This window comes from Jaculus jaculus, chromosome 16 (genome assembly GCF_020740685.1).
Source record: "Jaculus jaculus isolate mJacJac1 chromosome 16, mJacJac1.mat.Y.cur, whole genome shotgun sequence".
NCBI lineage: Eukaryota > Metazoa > Chordata > Mammalia > Rodentia > Dipodidae > Jaculus > Jaculus jaculus.
Window position 1 is genome coordinate 65,333,980 of NC_059117.1, and position 16,886 is coordinate 65,350,865.

General features: G+C 44.6%; 1 long non-coding RNA gene across 1 annotated transcript in view; it reads right to left on the reverse strand.

The window, feature by feature from the left end:
* Window positions 1-1,196: 1,196 nt before the first annotated feature.
* LOC123455342 overlaps window positions 1,197-16,886 on the reverse strand; it is a 44,624-nt gene continuing 28,934 nt past the window's right edge. The window contains exons 2-3 of the long non-coding RNA XR_006633852.1: window positions 2,008-2,096; window positions 1,197-1,616 (exon numbers count right to left, since the gene is read on the reverse strand). This is a non-coding gene — a long non-coding RNA (uncharacterized LOC123455342). The remainder of the gene's footprint in view (window positions 1,617-2,007; window positions 2,097-16,886) is intronic.

Sequence of the window (16,886 nt, forward strand, 5' to 3'; positions counted from 1 at the left end):
TTTTCCTCCTATTATGATGGTCTTGTGTAGGCAGTGTCAAGCACTGTGAGGTCATGAATATCCAGGCCATGTTGTGTCTCGGGGGGAGCATGTTGTAAGGAGTCCTACGCTCCTTTGGCTCTTACATTCTTTCCACCACCTCTTCCACAATGGACCCTGAGCCTTGGAAGGTGTGATAGAGATATTGCAGTGCTGAGCACTCCTGTCACTTTTTCCCAGCACCATGATGCCCTGAAGATAATAACTTTGCACATGGTAGAATCTCAGTAAATAGTTTTGGACTACATAACTTCTTTAGAATTTTGCTGATTGTGTTTCCTCCCACCCCCCACAAGGGCTATCAGTCAGCCAGCACATAGGGAAAGTCCTGACCCGAAGCAGGCATTCCACAAAGAAGATTCTAGACTGTGATGCCTTTAGTGAGGATCACTGAAGCATGCTTCTGCAGTGCCTGTCCTTCAGCACCTGGCCAGCCGGAGTTTGCTAAGGCCCAGCTTGAAGGTAGAGATTCACAGCTGTCTAGTCCGTGCACAGACCGGCCACATTCTTCCAGAGGTTCCTGCTCTTGGCTTGCTAAAGGTAAGCATGTTATCTTTGCAGAAGACTATGCATGTTGCAGAAAATGTTTCCATTTTTGCTACTCTTGCTTAAAACTCAATTAAAGCAACACATCGAGCTGCCAAAGCATGAAAGTTGATCAATTCTAGAATTTTATCCTCCAATGACTCCTCTTAAATTGCATTTTAACTTGCAAAACCCTCATTACTCCTTTCAGGAGCAGATGAGAGGATGGCTTTTTAATTCTTCTTTTTTTTTTTTTTTTTTTTTTCTTTTTTAGGCTTTTCAAGGTAGAGTCTCACTCTAGCCCAGACTGACCTGGAATTCACTATGGAGTCTCAGGGTGGCCTCAAACTCACAGCAATCCTACTACCTCTGCTTCCCAAGTGCTGAGATTAAAGGTGTGTACCTCAATACCTGGCACTTATTGTTTTAGGTTATTTTAGAGAGAGAGAAAAAAAAAATTGCCCGGGGCCTCAGCTACTGCAATCAAACTCCAGATGCTTGCACCACCTAGTGGGCATTTTTGACTCTCATGATCACGTAAGCCAGATGCACAAAGGTGAGGCAAGCACAAAGTTGCACTTTAAAAAAAATTTTTTTCTTAATATTTTATTTTATTTTTGAATGATGGAGAGGGAGAAAGGGAATATGGTCACAGCAGGGCCTGCAGCCGCTGGAAATAAACTCCAGCGCCCCCTTGTGCATCTGGCTTACGTGGGTCCTGGGAAATCAAACCTGGGTCCTTTGGCTTTGAAGGCAAGAGCCCTAACCACTAAGCCATCTCTCCAGCCCCCGCACTTTTCTTTTCAAGGCAAAATTCAATGCGTTAGGGTAAACATGTAGTGAGATATTCCCTGGCCACCAAGCTGGGTCACAAAGGTCTCAACTGCACATGAGCACAGTGCTGCCTGGCAGACCAGGCAAAGGCCTTGGCCTAGAAAAATGTGCCCAAAGAGCTCAAGTCCGTTTCACAACTGTGTTTAGGATCTTCCTGGTCAGGTGCAGCTGGTCTGCATTGTATGGGAAGAAGAAGATATGAGCTGAGGGAACTGGAGCTGGAAAAACAAAAACGAACAAACAAAAAAACCTAAGACAACAACAACAAAAAACCCATAGCACACCTCTGGCCATGGCCAACATCCTGGGGGGAAAGCAGGCAGTGAGATGAGAGATGGGAACTCCTGCCTCTAAAGTCTTCCTGCCACTTTAACTAGTGTGTGTGTGGTGGCGGCGGCAGTTTTTGAGTTGAGAAGCAAACATCCAAAAACATCGCACGCCTCCCGTGCACTGTTAATCAGTTAACAGAGGATCATACAGTCAAGCTAATGTGTCAAATTCAAGATCTTATTCAGATATCTTAAATTACAAAACTTTCATCCCTTGGCAAAACTCAAGCACTACTATGATCAGAAGTGAGGCGTTCACTCCACCCGAAGAGCTGTTTACCTTGTCTCCGGAGCTCAGGCCACAAATCCTGATCGGTCTACCAGGGAACCTTCATCTGCCGTGATTGTGGAAGTACTTTCTTCTCAATTCTGTTCAGATTTAAAACAGGAAAAGAAAAAAGGTACAGGGATGAAGCAGTAGATATAAAGCTCATCAGAAATCTGTAATTATAGTAGTTTTTATATGTTCTAAAATTACTACATGTATTTTGAAATGTCACAACTGTTAAAATTCAAAGGATCTTACTGATTTTTCAACAACTGCAATTCACTTTGCACAAGGAACTTAACTGATAATATTTACAACAAAGGATGAATTAATCACTGTTCAACATGTACCCAGAGTCAACTTCTCGGGACTCAAAATCACTATGTCCAATTTGCCACTAATGAGTTTTCACTTAATTTTTTAAAATACTATTCAAAACTCTACTCCTATGAAATCTGTTACATCACAATTGTAATAAATAAATAAGTACAAAGCCAGGCTTGGTAGAGCGCGCACACCTTTAATCCCAGCACTTGGCAGGCCGAAGTAGGAGGATCACTGTGAGTTTGAGGCCATCCTGAGACTACATGGTGAATTCTAAGTCAGCCTGGAATAGAGTGAGACCCTACCTCAAAAAAACCACACACACTTGCACGCACACACACACACTTGCACGCACACACACACACAAACACACAGAAGAAGAAAAAGTCTTCCTAAAATGCACAAGGAAATCACACTCTGCAAACCCTCCTGTGCACACACACGCCTCAGATGAAACGGGGTGCTGCTTAATGGGGAGTGGAGGAAAGTGGTGAGGTAATTTAAAAAATAAGCTGCTTTTCTACTTAGAAAGCAGAAGAGATATCATAGCAAATATAGGCAAAAATGCTGTTATGGGGCAGATGGTGTAAAAGCACCAAATACAAGGCAGGTTGATAGCAATGGAACATTCACTAAGAGTGAATTTCTCCTCCTCCCAACACAACAAGGTCACAGTGAAGACACTGTCTCACTTAACTTTAATTGATTTATTTTAAACTTTTATTTACTTATTATTATAATGGCAACCCAGAGGTTAGAAGGACTGGACAGCGGATAAAGGGGCAGGTAAAGTCTGAAGTCTAAGGTTCAATTCCTTAGTACTCAGGGAAAGTGACATGGACAAAATGCCACAAGCATCTGGAGACCCTAGCACATCCATATTCATGCATATTCTTTCTTTGCAAATAAATAAAATAAAATAAGTGGTAGTCCAAATTTTTCTATGACTTGAGATCTCAAGATGCCAACCAAGTTTATCTGAGGGTCAGATATGAGGGTCCCCTTGTTCATCTTTGTGGCTTTTAAGTTATTCCTGGGTCATATCCTTCTCTCCTTCCCTTTCACAAAGTGTTTCAGTTTTATCTATGTTCAAAATGCTACTGCTCAGTAATTCTCAAAACAATTCTTACCATCTTTATGCACACGAGAAGTTTCTCTAGATTTCTTATCCTTTGGAAGTCTCTGATTTCCATTCCAATGTTCCTATTCTGCCTTACTTCCAATAAAAGCTCCTGTCTTGCTTAATATGTCTGTTTTGAGCCAAGTTTTTTTTTTTTTTGCATTCTAAACATTTTACAGCTATGCAAAAATCTTTATTCAAAGTAAGCTACAAATTACCATGATAGACAATTACAAGTGTTATGTTCCAAACAGCCATTCCCCTCCCTGGTTGTGTCTTCCTCAGAAACCACTAGAGATCAAACAACATCAGCATCAGATCTGACTCTAGCTTGATATATCACTAGTTCAGGCCATTTTCAAGCTCTCCGTCAGGATAATATTCCAGCTCTTTCCCAAAAGTACAAGACAGTCACTAGCATTTTGGTGCTATAAAACCTACTCTAAGGTAGTTTTGGTAGCTCATATCTTTTTTTTTTTGTTTTTTTTTTTTTCAAGGTTGGGTCACATTCTAGCCCAGGCTGACCTGGAATTCACTATGTAGTCTCAGGGTGGCCTAGAACTCATGGCACTCCTCCTACCTCTCGAGTGCTGGGATTAAAGGTATGCACCACCACACTAGCTTAAGGTAGTTTTGGTCCAGAAGAAATCATTTACTAGTTTGTATACCTTAAAGCCATGGTTTATAAGAAATTCATTTTTAGAGAAAAATGGTAGTAGCAGTTACTAAAGTATAAGCATTGAAAAATGGTAAATTCTCTTGGCTGGAGAGATGGCTCAGTGGCTAAAGGCACATGTTTACAAAACCTCAAGACTGGGTTCAATTTCCCAGTACCCAAGTAAAGCCAGATGCACAAACTGGCTGTGGTGGTTTAATTCAGGTGTCCCCCATAAACAGGTAATCTGACTGCTAGGTTCCCAGCTGATGGTGATTTGGGAATTAATACTTCCTGAAGGCACAGTATTGTTGGGGGCAGGCTTAAGGTTGTTATAGCCAGTTTCCCATTACCAGTGTTTGGCATACTCTCCTGTTGCTGTTATCTACCTGATGTTGGCCAGGGGGTGATATCCACCCTCTGCTCATGCCATCGTTTTCCCTGCCATCATAGAGCTTCCCCCTCAAGCCTGTAAGCCAAAATAAACTCTTTTGTCCCACAAGCAGCTCTTGGTTGGGTGATTTCTCCCAGCAATGAGAACCTGACTGCAACAGTAAAGTTGGTAATGAGGAGTGGGATTGCTGCTAGACACCTGCTTGGCTGTGACCTTTTAGAGCTGATTTTCAAGAAGAATGAAGGAGGATTTGAAACCATGGCCTAAGAGACACCTTACAGTGCTATAAATACAGCTTGATAGAATATTCTGATCAGATTTGAAAGACCTGAATGCAGTAAGAACTATACACTGTGAGGTTTGGCTTATATGGGTGTGAAAGAGCTTTACCTGAACTGGGCTAGAAGCAGTTTGTGTGAGAGGCTTGCTGTTATACCCCTGTCCTGAGAACTTTTGCAGGGTTGCTTTGCATAGAAATGGATTGCTGTGAGCAGAGTGATATGGCATAGAAATGAAATCTTTGGGTTGGAACTGCTGCCCACCCAGCTGCCATCATATGAAAGATCACAACCTCTGAGACTGGGCCCGTTGACCTGTACTGGAGCAACAGGAAGAATATGGACTCTTTTGAAGGGGCCTGAGTGCTCAAGGAGTGTCCTGTTCTTCATTTTTAGAGAAAAATGGTAGTAACAGTTACTAAAGTATAAGCACTGAAAAATGGTAAATTCTCTGCTTTATTCCCTCATGGATTAACAAATTGATACCCCACCTGGTATTATGGAGTGTGGTAATTTGATTCAGGTGTCCCCCATAAACTTATGTGTTCTGAATGCTGATGGCAATTTGGGAACTAATACCTCCTGGTGGCAGAGTATTTTGGGGGGCAGGCTTATGCATATTGTAGCCAGTTTCCCATTGCCAGTGTTTTACACACTCTCCTGTTGCTGCTGTTCACCTTATGTTGGCCATGGGGTGATGTCCACCCTCTGTTCATGCCATCATTTTCCACTGCCATCATGGAGCTTCCCCTTGAGCCTATAAGCCAAAATGAACCTTTTTCCTCCCACAAGCTGCTCTTGGTCAGGTGATTTCTGCCAGCAGTGTGAACCTGACCGCAACACTAGCACATGGATCTGGAGTTCATTTGCAGTGGCAATAGTTCCTCGTGTGCCCATTCTCTGTCTTTCTCCTCCTCTCTTTGAAAATAAATAATTTGGGCTGGAGAGATGGCTTAGCGGTTAAGCGCTTGCCTGTGAAGCCTAAGGACCCCGGTTCGAGGCTCGGTTCCCCAGGTCCCGCGTTAGCCAGATGCACAAGGGGGCGCACGCGTCTGGAGTTCGTTTGCAGAGGCTGGAAGCCCTGGCGCGCCCATTCCCTCTCTCTCCCTCTATCTGTCTTTCTCTCTGTGTCTGTCGCTCTCAAATAAATAAATTAATTAAAAAAAAAAAGAAAATAATTTTTTTAAAAAGTGGCACATTCTGTACTTAAAAATGAGGTCAGTGGGCTGGAGAGATGGCTTAGCAGTTAAAGCACTTGCCTGCAAAGCAAAGCCTAAGAACACGTTTCAAACTCCATGTCTCACACAGCCAGATGCACAGTGACGTGAGCATGCAATATTGCACATGCACACAAGGGGGCGCATGCACCTGGAGTTAGTTTGCAGTGGCTGAAAAGCCCTGGTGCAACCATTATCTCTGTCTCTGCCCCTCTCTCTGTCTTTCTTAAATATAAAAAGATGGGGCTGGAGAGATACCTAAGCAGCTAAGACACATGCCTGCGAAGCCTAAGGACGCAGGTTTGATTCTCCAGGTCTCATGTAAGCCAGTTGTACATGGTAGTGCATGCGTCTAGAGTTCATTTGCAGTGGCTAGAGGCCCTGGTGTGCCCATCCTCACTGTCTCTCTCCATCTCTGATAATTAAATAAAAATAAATTTAAAATAAATAAAAAATAAAAAGCCGGGCATGGTGTCACACACCTTTAATCTGCGAGTTCAAGGCCAGCCTGGAACTACAATGTGAGTTCCAGGTCAGCCTGGGATAGAGTGAGACCCTACCTCGAAAATACCAAAGATAATTAATAATAAACAACAACAATAAAATAAATAAATAAATAAAATAAAGGCGGTCAGGGAGGCAGGCGTGGTGGCACACTCCTTTAATCACAGCACTTGGGAGGTAGAGGTAGGAGGATCAATGTGAGTTCGAGGCCAGCTTGGGCTAGAATGAGACTCTGCCTCAAAAAAAGAATGGGAGGGATGGAGGGAGAGAGGAAGGGAGGAAATGAACAGAGGTCAGGGGTCTTTATTAGTGAAAAATAGCCCTGATGCTTGTATACACTGTCTTATTTGACCCGCACAACACCCTGTGCTTGTTCAAGAGCTGTGGCTATGTTATGACTTCCACTGTGCTGGTGAGAAAACACAGAGGACACCCAGGCCACCCAGCAAATGACTGCATAGAAAGCAGACTAGAATCTAGGTCTCTGGTGCTAGTTAGTTCCATTTCCAGTGCCCCAAACTGCCTAAGCCCAAGGGCAACTTAATTTTGTTTTGCCAAAAGAAAGTTTCAAAGACAGACTAGAAAGATTTTCTTAGAACCAAAAACTAACACTTTTACTTTCTGAACACCTACTATGTAACAAACACTGAATTCAAAAAAAATGTTTTAGGGCTAGAGAGATGCCTTAGCAGATAAGGCACTTGTCTTTGAAGCCTAAAACCCATGTTCGGCTCTCCAGATCCCACATAAGCCAGACACAGAAAGGCAAGGCAAGCACAAGGTCGCACATGCCCACTAGGTGACACCAGAGTCTGGAGTTCCACTGCAGTGGCCCTGGCATGCCCATTCCCTCTCTTTCTGTCACTCATTCTCTCTAAAATGTTAAAATTAAACTAAAAAGAAATTTAGCCAGGGCATGGTGGCACACACCTTTAATCCCCACATTTGGGAGTCAGGTAGGAGGATCACTGAGTTTGAGGCCAGCCTGGGGTGACAGAGTGAGGTCCAGGGCAGCCTGGGCTACAGTAAAACCCTAGCTCAAAAAAAAAAAAAAAAAAAGCCAGGCATGGTGGTGCACTAATCACAGCACTCAGGAGGCAGAGGTAGGAGGATCACCATGAGTTTGAGGCGAGCCTGAGACTACATAGTGAATTCCAGGTCAGCCTGGGCTAGAGTGAGACCCTACCTTGAAAAACAAAACAAACAACATCATCAACAAAAAACACAACAGCAAGAACAAGTGGCCTTAAAAAGACAGCAGTTCTCCTACCTTGGTGTCCCAAGTGCTAGTTGGGTTTAAAGGGATGCATCCTCGTGCCCAGGCATATATATATATAACATATTTATTTATTTGAGAGTGTGAGAGAGAACGTGAATGGGTGTGCCAGGGCCTCCAGCCACTGCAGACAATCTCCAAGCGCATGCTCCACCTTGTGCATCTGGCTTACGTGGGTCCTGGGGGATGGAGTAGGGTCCTTTGGCTTTGTAGGCAAGCATCTTAACTGCTAAGCCATCTCTTCAGCCTCTATATGGTTTTTGTTTGTTTGTTTCTAATGATGGCCAGAAGCAGGAGAGAAGCAAATAAGAGCATCACTTCATTGCCTCCAAAGTCCTAAGTAGGATGTGCTTATGTTTACCCTTTCTGCCTAACGTTGGAGAGGCGGCAGCCATAGAAGGCATCTTTCTCCTGGCAGCACTGCCTGCAGTGACTCTCGTCCTCAGATCTGGGCTGTGGAGCTCCAAGCTCCTCACTTGTTGGGGCCAAGCCTAGTCATGTAACCCAAGCACAGGATCACCTGCTCTTCTTAGAACCCAGAAGTGGGTGAAGAGGGCCGAGTTTAGCTGCGGCCGCAGGCTCGCCCCATGAGCTCCTTAGACTGCAGGGAAGTTGCTGGTCAGCAAGGAGTTGACCCAAGCAGTCACTCTGCCCCAAGACAGAGGCCGTGGGCTACGCCTGGGATAGGCAGGAGAGTCTTGGGCTGGCTTGTCCCCAGTATGGTTCCCAGAGCACTTCTGTCCTGCATGTTCCCAGACACCTCCCCAACTCTAAGGTAAATACACACCCCTCCTCGTAAGCATGATGGCTTTTGTAAACTGAGTTTTGATTCTGATAACTATAAGAACAATCTTGTTCAACAAAGCAGTAGATGTACCAACAAGAAGACAGTCATCACTTGAGCTTGTTACAGAAGACACTGCACCATGCCCAAGGGCTTAGACAGAGGAGCGCTCTGCTGTGGGCACTGTCCACAGGGATTGGCTTGAGCAGCATGGTACCCCAGGAGGCTGCGAGCTGGGCCGAGACTTGGAACACAGTTTCTCGCCACATGATGCAGCCTGTCAAGGCCACCCAAAAACTTGCTAGGGAAAGAAAAGTCAGCATCAGTATAATAACCTTTCTACCTACTTCTTTTTTTGTTTTTTTTTTTTAAATTATTTATTTATTTATTTGAGAGCGACAGACACAGAAAGACAGAGGGAAAGACAGAATGGGCGCGCCAGGGCTTCCAGCCTCTGCAAACGAACTCCAGATGCGTGCGCCTCCTTGTGCATCTGGCTAACGTGGGACCTGGGGAACCGAGCCTCGAACCGGGGTCCTTAGGCTTCACAGGCAAGCGCTTAACCGCTAAGCCATCTCTCCAGCCCTCTCTTTTACTTTTGATGCCTTGATTTTTTCCTCCTCTTATGCAGGTAGTGTCAGGCACTGTGAGGCCATGGATATCCATGCCATTTTGTGTCTGGAGGGAACATGTTGTATGGAGTCCTGCCCTTCCTTTGGCTCTTACATTCTTTCAGCCACCTCTTCCACATTAGTCCCCAAGCCTTGGAAGGTGTGATACAGATATTGCGGTACTGAGCACTGTGTCTACCTACTTCTTAAACCTTAACTTCTAGGCAAACCACCAAGCATGAATATGAGACTCTACTGTAAGAGAAGAAAAGGGGAGTACAACAAGATAAATAAAATGTTTAAAACTTTATCCTTTGGGGCTGGACAGATGGCTTAGTGATTAAGGCGTATGCCTGTGAAACCTAAGGACTCAGGTTCGATTCTCCACGTCCCATGTAAGTTCGTTCGCAGTGGCTGGAGGCCCTGGTGTGCCTATTCTCACACTCTCTCTATCTCTCTCTCTGTGTGTCTCAAACAAATAAATAAAATATTTAAAACTAAAGGGGGCACAATAAGAGTAACTGTTCAGCACCCTCTGGCTGAAGACATGCTCCAGGCCACACACAGCCTGTCACCAGACCAAGCATGTCTTCTCTGCGTGTCAACCAGGCCACCCAATTCTCACGTTTGCGTTTTCTATCCCTCTGACATCACAGAACACAGGCTACACCTTGTGTTTGCTTATGTGCCATGATGATGTGGGGAGAATACAAATTTATACCTCATATTTAAAAACTAAGAGTATCCCAGCACTTGGGAGGCAGAGGTAGGAGGATCACCATGAGTTCAAGGCCACCCTGAGACTACATAGTGAATTCCAGGTCAGCCTGGGCTGTAGTGAGACCCTACCTTGAAAAATAAACAATCAACAAAAAATATCTAAGAGTAGCACAAATTCTAAAGTCTTGGTTTTTCTTGGAAAATCCAAAACTATGGTTCTCCTGCAGAACAATAACTGGCTGACACCGTGCTGAGGGGCTGCCTCTTGGAAGTATGTGCATACCTTGCAAAGTACCTTCCTGGCTATGTCATCCCACACGCCTGCCACAGCCAGCCTCCAGAACCATCTCCTCGCCCAAACAAAAAGCAACAACCCAAAATTTAAGCAGTCACGTGCTACCTGTTTGCACACTCGTATGCAGGTATGTCCCCTAAATGTGAAGTTACGTACCACCTGACTCTCCTTCCTCTGACCACGGATGCATTTGCTGTCATCCTGATAGACTTCCTCCGTCGCAAGGCAAATTTATGAGTCACAGCCCATACTCTTCGGTACCACCTATCTCTTCAACAGGGTCACTAGGTGTCGTCCTCTTCAAAGGCCAGCCAGAGATGGAGCATAAGTGAGTTTTAGGGACTGCTCTCAGTCCGTCCACTGGGCAGTGAATGTCTGTCTACAGCAAGGTAGACAGAGCCACGGCCACTTTCGAGGAGGGGAACCAGCAGCTCTGGCCCTACAGTTCCTGCAGCCTGTTCTCTGGCGCTCTCCACCCGCGTGCGGCTCCTCACGTGCACTCTTGCTTTTGTTTGCTTTTAGCGCTTTGAAACAGGGCTTCACATTGCAGCCCAGACTATGCCTTGAACAAGTCTCAGCAATGCCCCTGCCTCAGCACCCCATGCACTGGGATTAGAGGCACAACGACCACACCTGGTCTCTGTTTCTAAAGGAATCTTGTTACCTGACAGCTTCTACATAAGCTACAGTCTTCAGTCGCTCTGCTTGCAGGCACAGCTGGTGTCAGGCCTGCGCCGTCACAGGGCCTGAACCTTAAGCTCATCCAGCTCAATGCCGAGCTCGCTCAAGGGACATCGGCTGTCTCCCACTCTCTCAGTTTGCGGAGGAAGGCATGCCACGCTCCCCATCAACTGTGACCAAGGCACACTGTTTCGCCTTTACGCGTGGAGAGAACTAAAAACAGGAAGAGCCCAGTGGTTCGCCCTGTCATCATGAGCAGGACCCCCGTCGAGTCAGAAGAGGAGGTTAATACACAGAAGTCCACAGCAGTAGTAACAGCAAGAGAGGCGATGGGGACCGAGAATGCGCCGTGTCTGCAGACGTAACACCAGGCCCTCACTTGGCCCTGTCGAGCTCTAGGACGCAGGGAAGTCTTACCACGCACCATCAGGGAACCGAGGCTTTGCAAGAGCTCGGCCTAAAGCAACTCCCTCCACACCCACGTGCAGGAACTGCTCCTACCCGCTCCGAACGCCTGCTGTTCCTGCTGCTTCAACTCCTTCCTGGCTTCTGAGTGAAACCTATAGCTCGTGTCCCGGGCTAGAGCACTCACTGAGCACAGACAGACCCTGGAATGGATCCCCAGCCCCTGAATAAATAGACACATACATACACACATACCACACAAGGCCCTGGATCGGATCCCTAGCCACCAAATATGCTACCAAGGGAAAATTAATCTCCTGTCAATGGCCCAAGGTTAAAGAATTGTAAAAGCTGGCTATTACGTTTAATCCCAGAACTCAGGAGGCTGAAGTAGAATTGCTGTGAGTTCAAAGCCAGCCTGGAGCTACGGAGTCAGGTCCTGGACAGCCTGAACTAGAGTTAGACTCTGTTGCAAGGAAAAAAAAAAAAAAAAAAGAGAGAGAAATAAAATTCTAAAAGTCACAGGCTAGACCCATACAAACTTCAGGCACTGGGTCCTCAATCTCTCGTACCCTCTACTGGTCAAAGTGAAGAGCTTCAAGCACCGTTGGGGGAGGCCCAAGCCACTCCTGAACAACTATGTAAAACAGCAGTCTCTTTGTGGACTCAGATTTAATCTGAGCAAAATAAGCAAAAAACAAAAACAAAAACCCAAAAGCAATTATGTTAAGCTACAGAGGCTATGGGTCGCTAGAACAGTAGGCGTATCTTAATACAGTATGCATTATTATCATCACAATATTCACTGCCAACCGAACAGATGTACATTAAGTACCATGCAAAAATCGATCTGCGTGTATGTGTGTGTGTGCACGTGCTTTTTTACACACAATACTTCAAACCCTCAGTTCATGCCATGAGGTATGTAACACCTGCCTTTGGCAGGTGAAAAGGTATGTGGAGATTAGTAACTTTTCTTTCTCTGAATGTGCAGCATTTACAATTGACGGATTTATTTCATAATTATGTAGCACCATATATACATTTGCATTTATGGATTAAGCAGTTTTCTCTCCTGTAATCTGTTGGTTTTTCTTGAACTTGTAACTTATCTCATGTTGATGAAAAGCTAGGATGAGGGATGTGTCATAACTGTATGTTCCATATGACTCATACATTGCATATATATGTGCATCATATCACTTAATAAACGTTCCTTAAATTCTCTATATACAGTAAGTCTAACCAAGAAAATTGGCTTATGATCAAGTCACTTGGAATGATGTTTTGGGATATCATTAATGCAATTTTTCCACACTGTCATTAAAGTGTAAGAGCACATGGTCACTAGTGGACTGGGTGACGTACAGTGATGGTCAGGAAAGGCTTCCTTCCTTCCCTCCTGAAACTCTCTCAATCATAGTCATGACACTGCTTTGGGAAAAGCCCAGGGAATAAACAGAAAACCGATAAGCTAGTCCATACAGGATGGTTAATTATATGGAGTCACTTCCTAGGTAGGAAGAAGCCTGTCTAACACGTGAAAAGCCAGATCTAAATGAAAACCGATGTTAGTTCCAAGATCTCCCTAGGAGGTCTGGTCAGACTGCGTCACCGTCACCTTCCCTCACCGTCCCTGGCCCGGAGCTGCACGAGGGTTGGCACCTGGAGGCCTGCCTGTTCCCTGCTCAGGGCTGTCAGCCTGGCCATATGGTCTCGTCATCTGTAGCCAAGCACTACCGTGCCCTCCTGCAGACCCTACAATGCGCTCTGCATTTTCTTAGAGAGTAGACGGACATCTGAGGAAGCTTCGTCTTTCTGAAACTTCTTGGGCCTGGCCAGGCCTCACCTAGCCATAGAGCTCCATTTCCGACCAACCAAATACTTCTAAGGAGTGTCATTAACACTATGCCAGCACTGGATTGCTGACACTTCTCACTACTCACACAAAGCAGTCCTGTGACACTACCTTGAAAATGACAATTATGCTACTATTTCTATTGCTATCTATTTATGTATTGTGTTCCAGAAAGTTCTCTCCTTTTAAGGCGAAATGAACACACAGGTAGTCATACTTCATCCAGTGTAAGTAAAATATGCATTGCATTTTTATTCCTGTTCATTGATCAATCATAGTATATTCTTGTTAATGGGACAAACCTTTTTTTTTTTTGTTTTTCAAGGTAGGGTCTCATTCTAGCTCAGGCTGATCTAGAATATACTATGTAGTCTAAGGGTGGCCTTGAACTCATGCCAATCCTCCTACCTCTTCCTCCAAGTGTTGGTATTAAAGGCATGCACCATCACGCTTGGATGGGACAAACTTCTTAATGTTAACTCTCCACTTATTTTATTTATTTATTTATTTATTTGAGAGCAATAGACAGACAGAGAAAGAGGCAGATAGAGAGAGGGAGAATGGGTGCGCCAGGGCCTCCAGCCACTGCAAACGAACTCCAGACACGTGCACCCCCTTGTGCATCTGGCTAACGTGGGTCCTGGGGAACTGAGCCTCGAACCGGGGTCCTCAGGCTTCACAGGCAAGTGCTTAACCACTAAGCCATCTCTCCAGTCCTCCACTTATTTTTTTAACCTTAGCAGTAGGTCAAAAGGGTAATGCTATGATGTGCTATGGATTGGCACATGTCATTTTAGATGATGGTCCAATATGGCATTGTAAAGTTTGAGACACTCAAGCTACAAAAATGCAGTTTATTAGTGTTAGTTGTAACATTAGATACAACTTTTAAATATATATTCCTTTCAAAAGTTATCTAAAGATAGTCTTAGAAATTAAATTCTTTCTGAAATACTTGAGGTGGGGGAGCCAGTGTCAAACAATTTTATGCTGTACTACTAAGAGGACAAAATTGGAGAGCAGACTGGTGATTGCTGGGAGGTGGAACTGGGCTGGTAGCAGGCAGGGGCATGGCAGTAAAGGGAGCCAAGGGTGACACCTACAGGGAAGGACAGCCCTGCACAGGGGACTGCACTGAGCACATGACAGGTACACACAGCCATCCTCAAACCCAGCCGCAGCCCACCTAGACTGTGGGCAGCTGAGGAAAGGTTGATTAATGAAAGGAGCTAGGCAAGAGTAGTGAGGGCCTCTCTCTGGGTAACCTTTGCAACTTCCTGGGAATTCTGTCATTATTTCAGAATAAAAAAGGTAACAAGTAGCTAAAAGTATCTTGACTTATAAGCATATCTAAAACCATACTCGAGGGCTGAGATGGCTTCGCTGTTAAGGCGCTTGTCTGTGAAGCCTGAAGTCCCAGGTTCAATTCCCCAGTACCCATGTAAGCCACGTGCACAAGGCAGCACATGCATCTGGGGCTTTTCTGCGGTGGCCCAAGGCCCCGGTGCACCCATTCTCTCTGTATCTCTCTCTCGATTTCTCTCACTCTCAAATAAATAAATAAATAAATAGATAGATAATTAAACCATATTCAATTCAATATGTGAGATTAAATAATACCAAAGCCTATTTAACCAGTTTATAACTTGGTGTTCATTTTGTACCTAAATGAGATAATGAGAGAGTAGAAAGAGTCTTCCTGTTCTATTCTTACTGTTGGTGACATCAGAAACACTGAACATGTTCACAGCCAACACGTGTGTGTTTTCAAAAGGAGCAGGGAATACAAAGTGCGTAAAAAATAAAAACATGTTAAAGCTGGGTGTGTGATGGGCACATCTTTAATCCCAGCAGTCAACATGTGTGCGTTTTCAAAAGGAGTAGAGAATACAAAGTGTGTAAAAAATAAAACCATGTTAAAGCCGAGTGTGATGTGCACGTCTTTAATCCCAGCACTATAGAGGCAGAAGTAGGAGGATCGCCGTGAGTTCGAGGTCACTCTGAGACTACATAATGAATTCCAGGTCAGCCTGAGCTACGGTGAGACCCTACCTCAAAAAAAAAAAAAAAAAAGAAAGAAAGAAAGAAGGAAAGAAGGATAAAAACATGTTAAAAGACTCCTTATGTTTTTTTTTTTTTTCCGAGGTAGGGTCTCACTCTGGCTCAGGCTGACCTGGCATTCGCCACGGAGTCTCAGGGTGGCCTTGAACTCTTGGTGATCCTCCTACCTCTGCCTCCCGAGTGCTGGGATTTTAAAGGCGTGCGCCACCACGCCCGGCTACTTATGTTTTAAAGTGTATATTTTCCCACTAAAAACAGGCTGGGACCGTGGCTCAGCAGTTAAGGTATTTGCTTACAACCCTGACGGCTTGGATTTGATTCCCCAGGACCCATGTAGACGAACAAAGTGGTGAGTCCATCTGGAGTTTGCAGCGGTGGGAGGCCCTGGTATGCCCATTTCCCACCCCCTCCTTGCCAATAAATAAATAAATAAATTTTTTTAAAAAAAATTAAAAAACACAAGAGAGGTTATCATAACAATACACTTAACACCTGAGTGAAAAGTCCAAACATGATCTACCTGCAGCCTCTGCATGCTACAAGAGGCCTGAGCTTGTGACCAATTACATGACACTGTCAAGACACATTAGACTGAGGTGATTACCAAACAATGGATCTTTATGTACACATGACAATTGTTTTTACAGTTCAAACTTCTGACTAAACGAATGTAAGTTGTTGCACTATGTCAGTAATAAATAAAAGCCAAAGAGAATTCCAGAAGCTGGTGGAGGGAAAGGAAACAAAGCCAGTATGCTATTTTACTTCAGAGGAAGAGCCTTTTCATGGACTGAAGTGTAACCTGTAGGACGGCACCACAAACATGACCCCTGGCCCTGGTGTCTCACACCCACGCAGGCTCACCCGGGCTCACGAGGACTCGCAATGGAAAGAGACTGGCAGCATTTCATAAATACCTTCCTATTCGCTCCGCTCCACAGTGATGCAACTTGACCTACATTCCCACTGCCCATTGAAACTTCGTGGGAGGGGGGGAGAGGAGAGTTTTTCATTTCTCCTATCCTCTGATTAACTAGGACAGCACATGCCACTCAAGGGACTGCTACTGGGCAGAAGCAAAGGGAGAAAAGCCATGCCAGTAGGAAATTCCACAGGAGAACATTCAGAAATGCTGCACGCCTGGATTCTAGAGCAAACTGTCACCAGCCTTGTAAGACGACAAGGAAAACTGCCCCGCTTTGCACCATCGGAAGCCCCGAACACCAAGAGCTATCTCCTTTACTCCAGTCTCTCAAGATGAAAATTCAACTTGAATTATTGACTCAATGTAGATGCGATCTTTTCTTTAAAATAAACTTAACTTTAAATGTATCAAAAAGTTGTAAAGATTATAGATTATAAATCCAGTTTCCCTTTACTAACTTCTATAAGTCATAGCTAATGAACATGTTAAATTTTCACTCATGCTTATCATTTTTTATGGTGAGAACATTGAAGATGAATTCTAGCAACGTTCAGGTGCACACTATAGTCACTACACTGTACAAGGGACCCTCAAAACCTGTTCACTCTAAATGAAATTGTTGGAAAGAAACCCCTTTACCCATCACCCCCACCCCCATCACCCACTGTCAGACCCTGGCAATCATCACTCTATTTTTCTCTGTTTCTATTACTTCAACTTTCTTATTTATTTATTTAATGCTTTTTCGAGGTAGGGTCTCACTTGAGCTCAGGCTAACCTGGA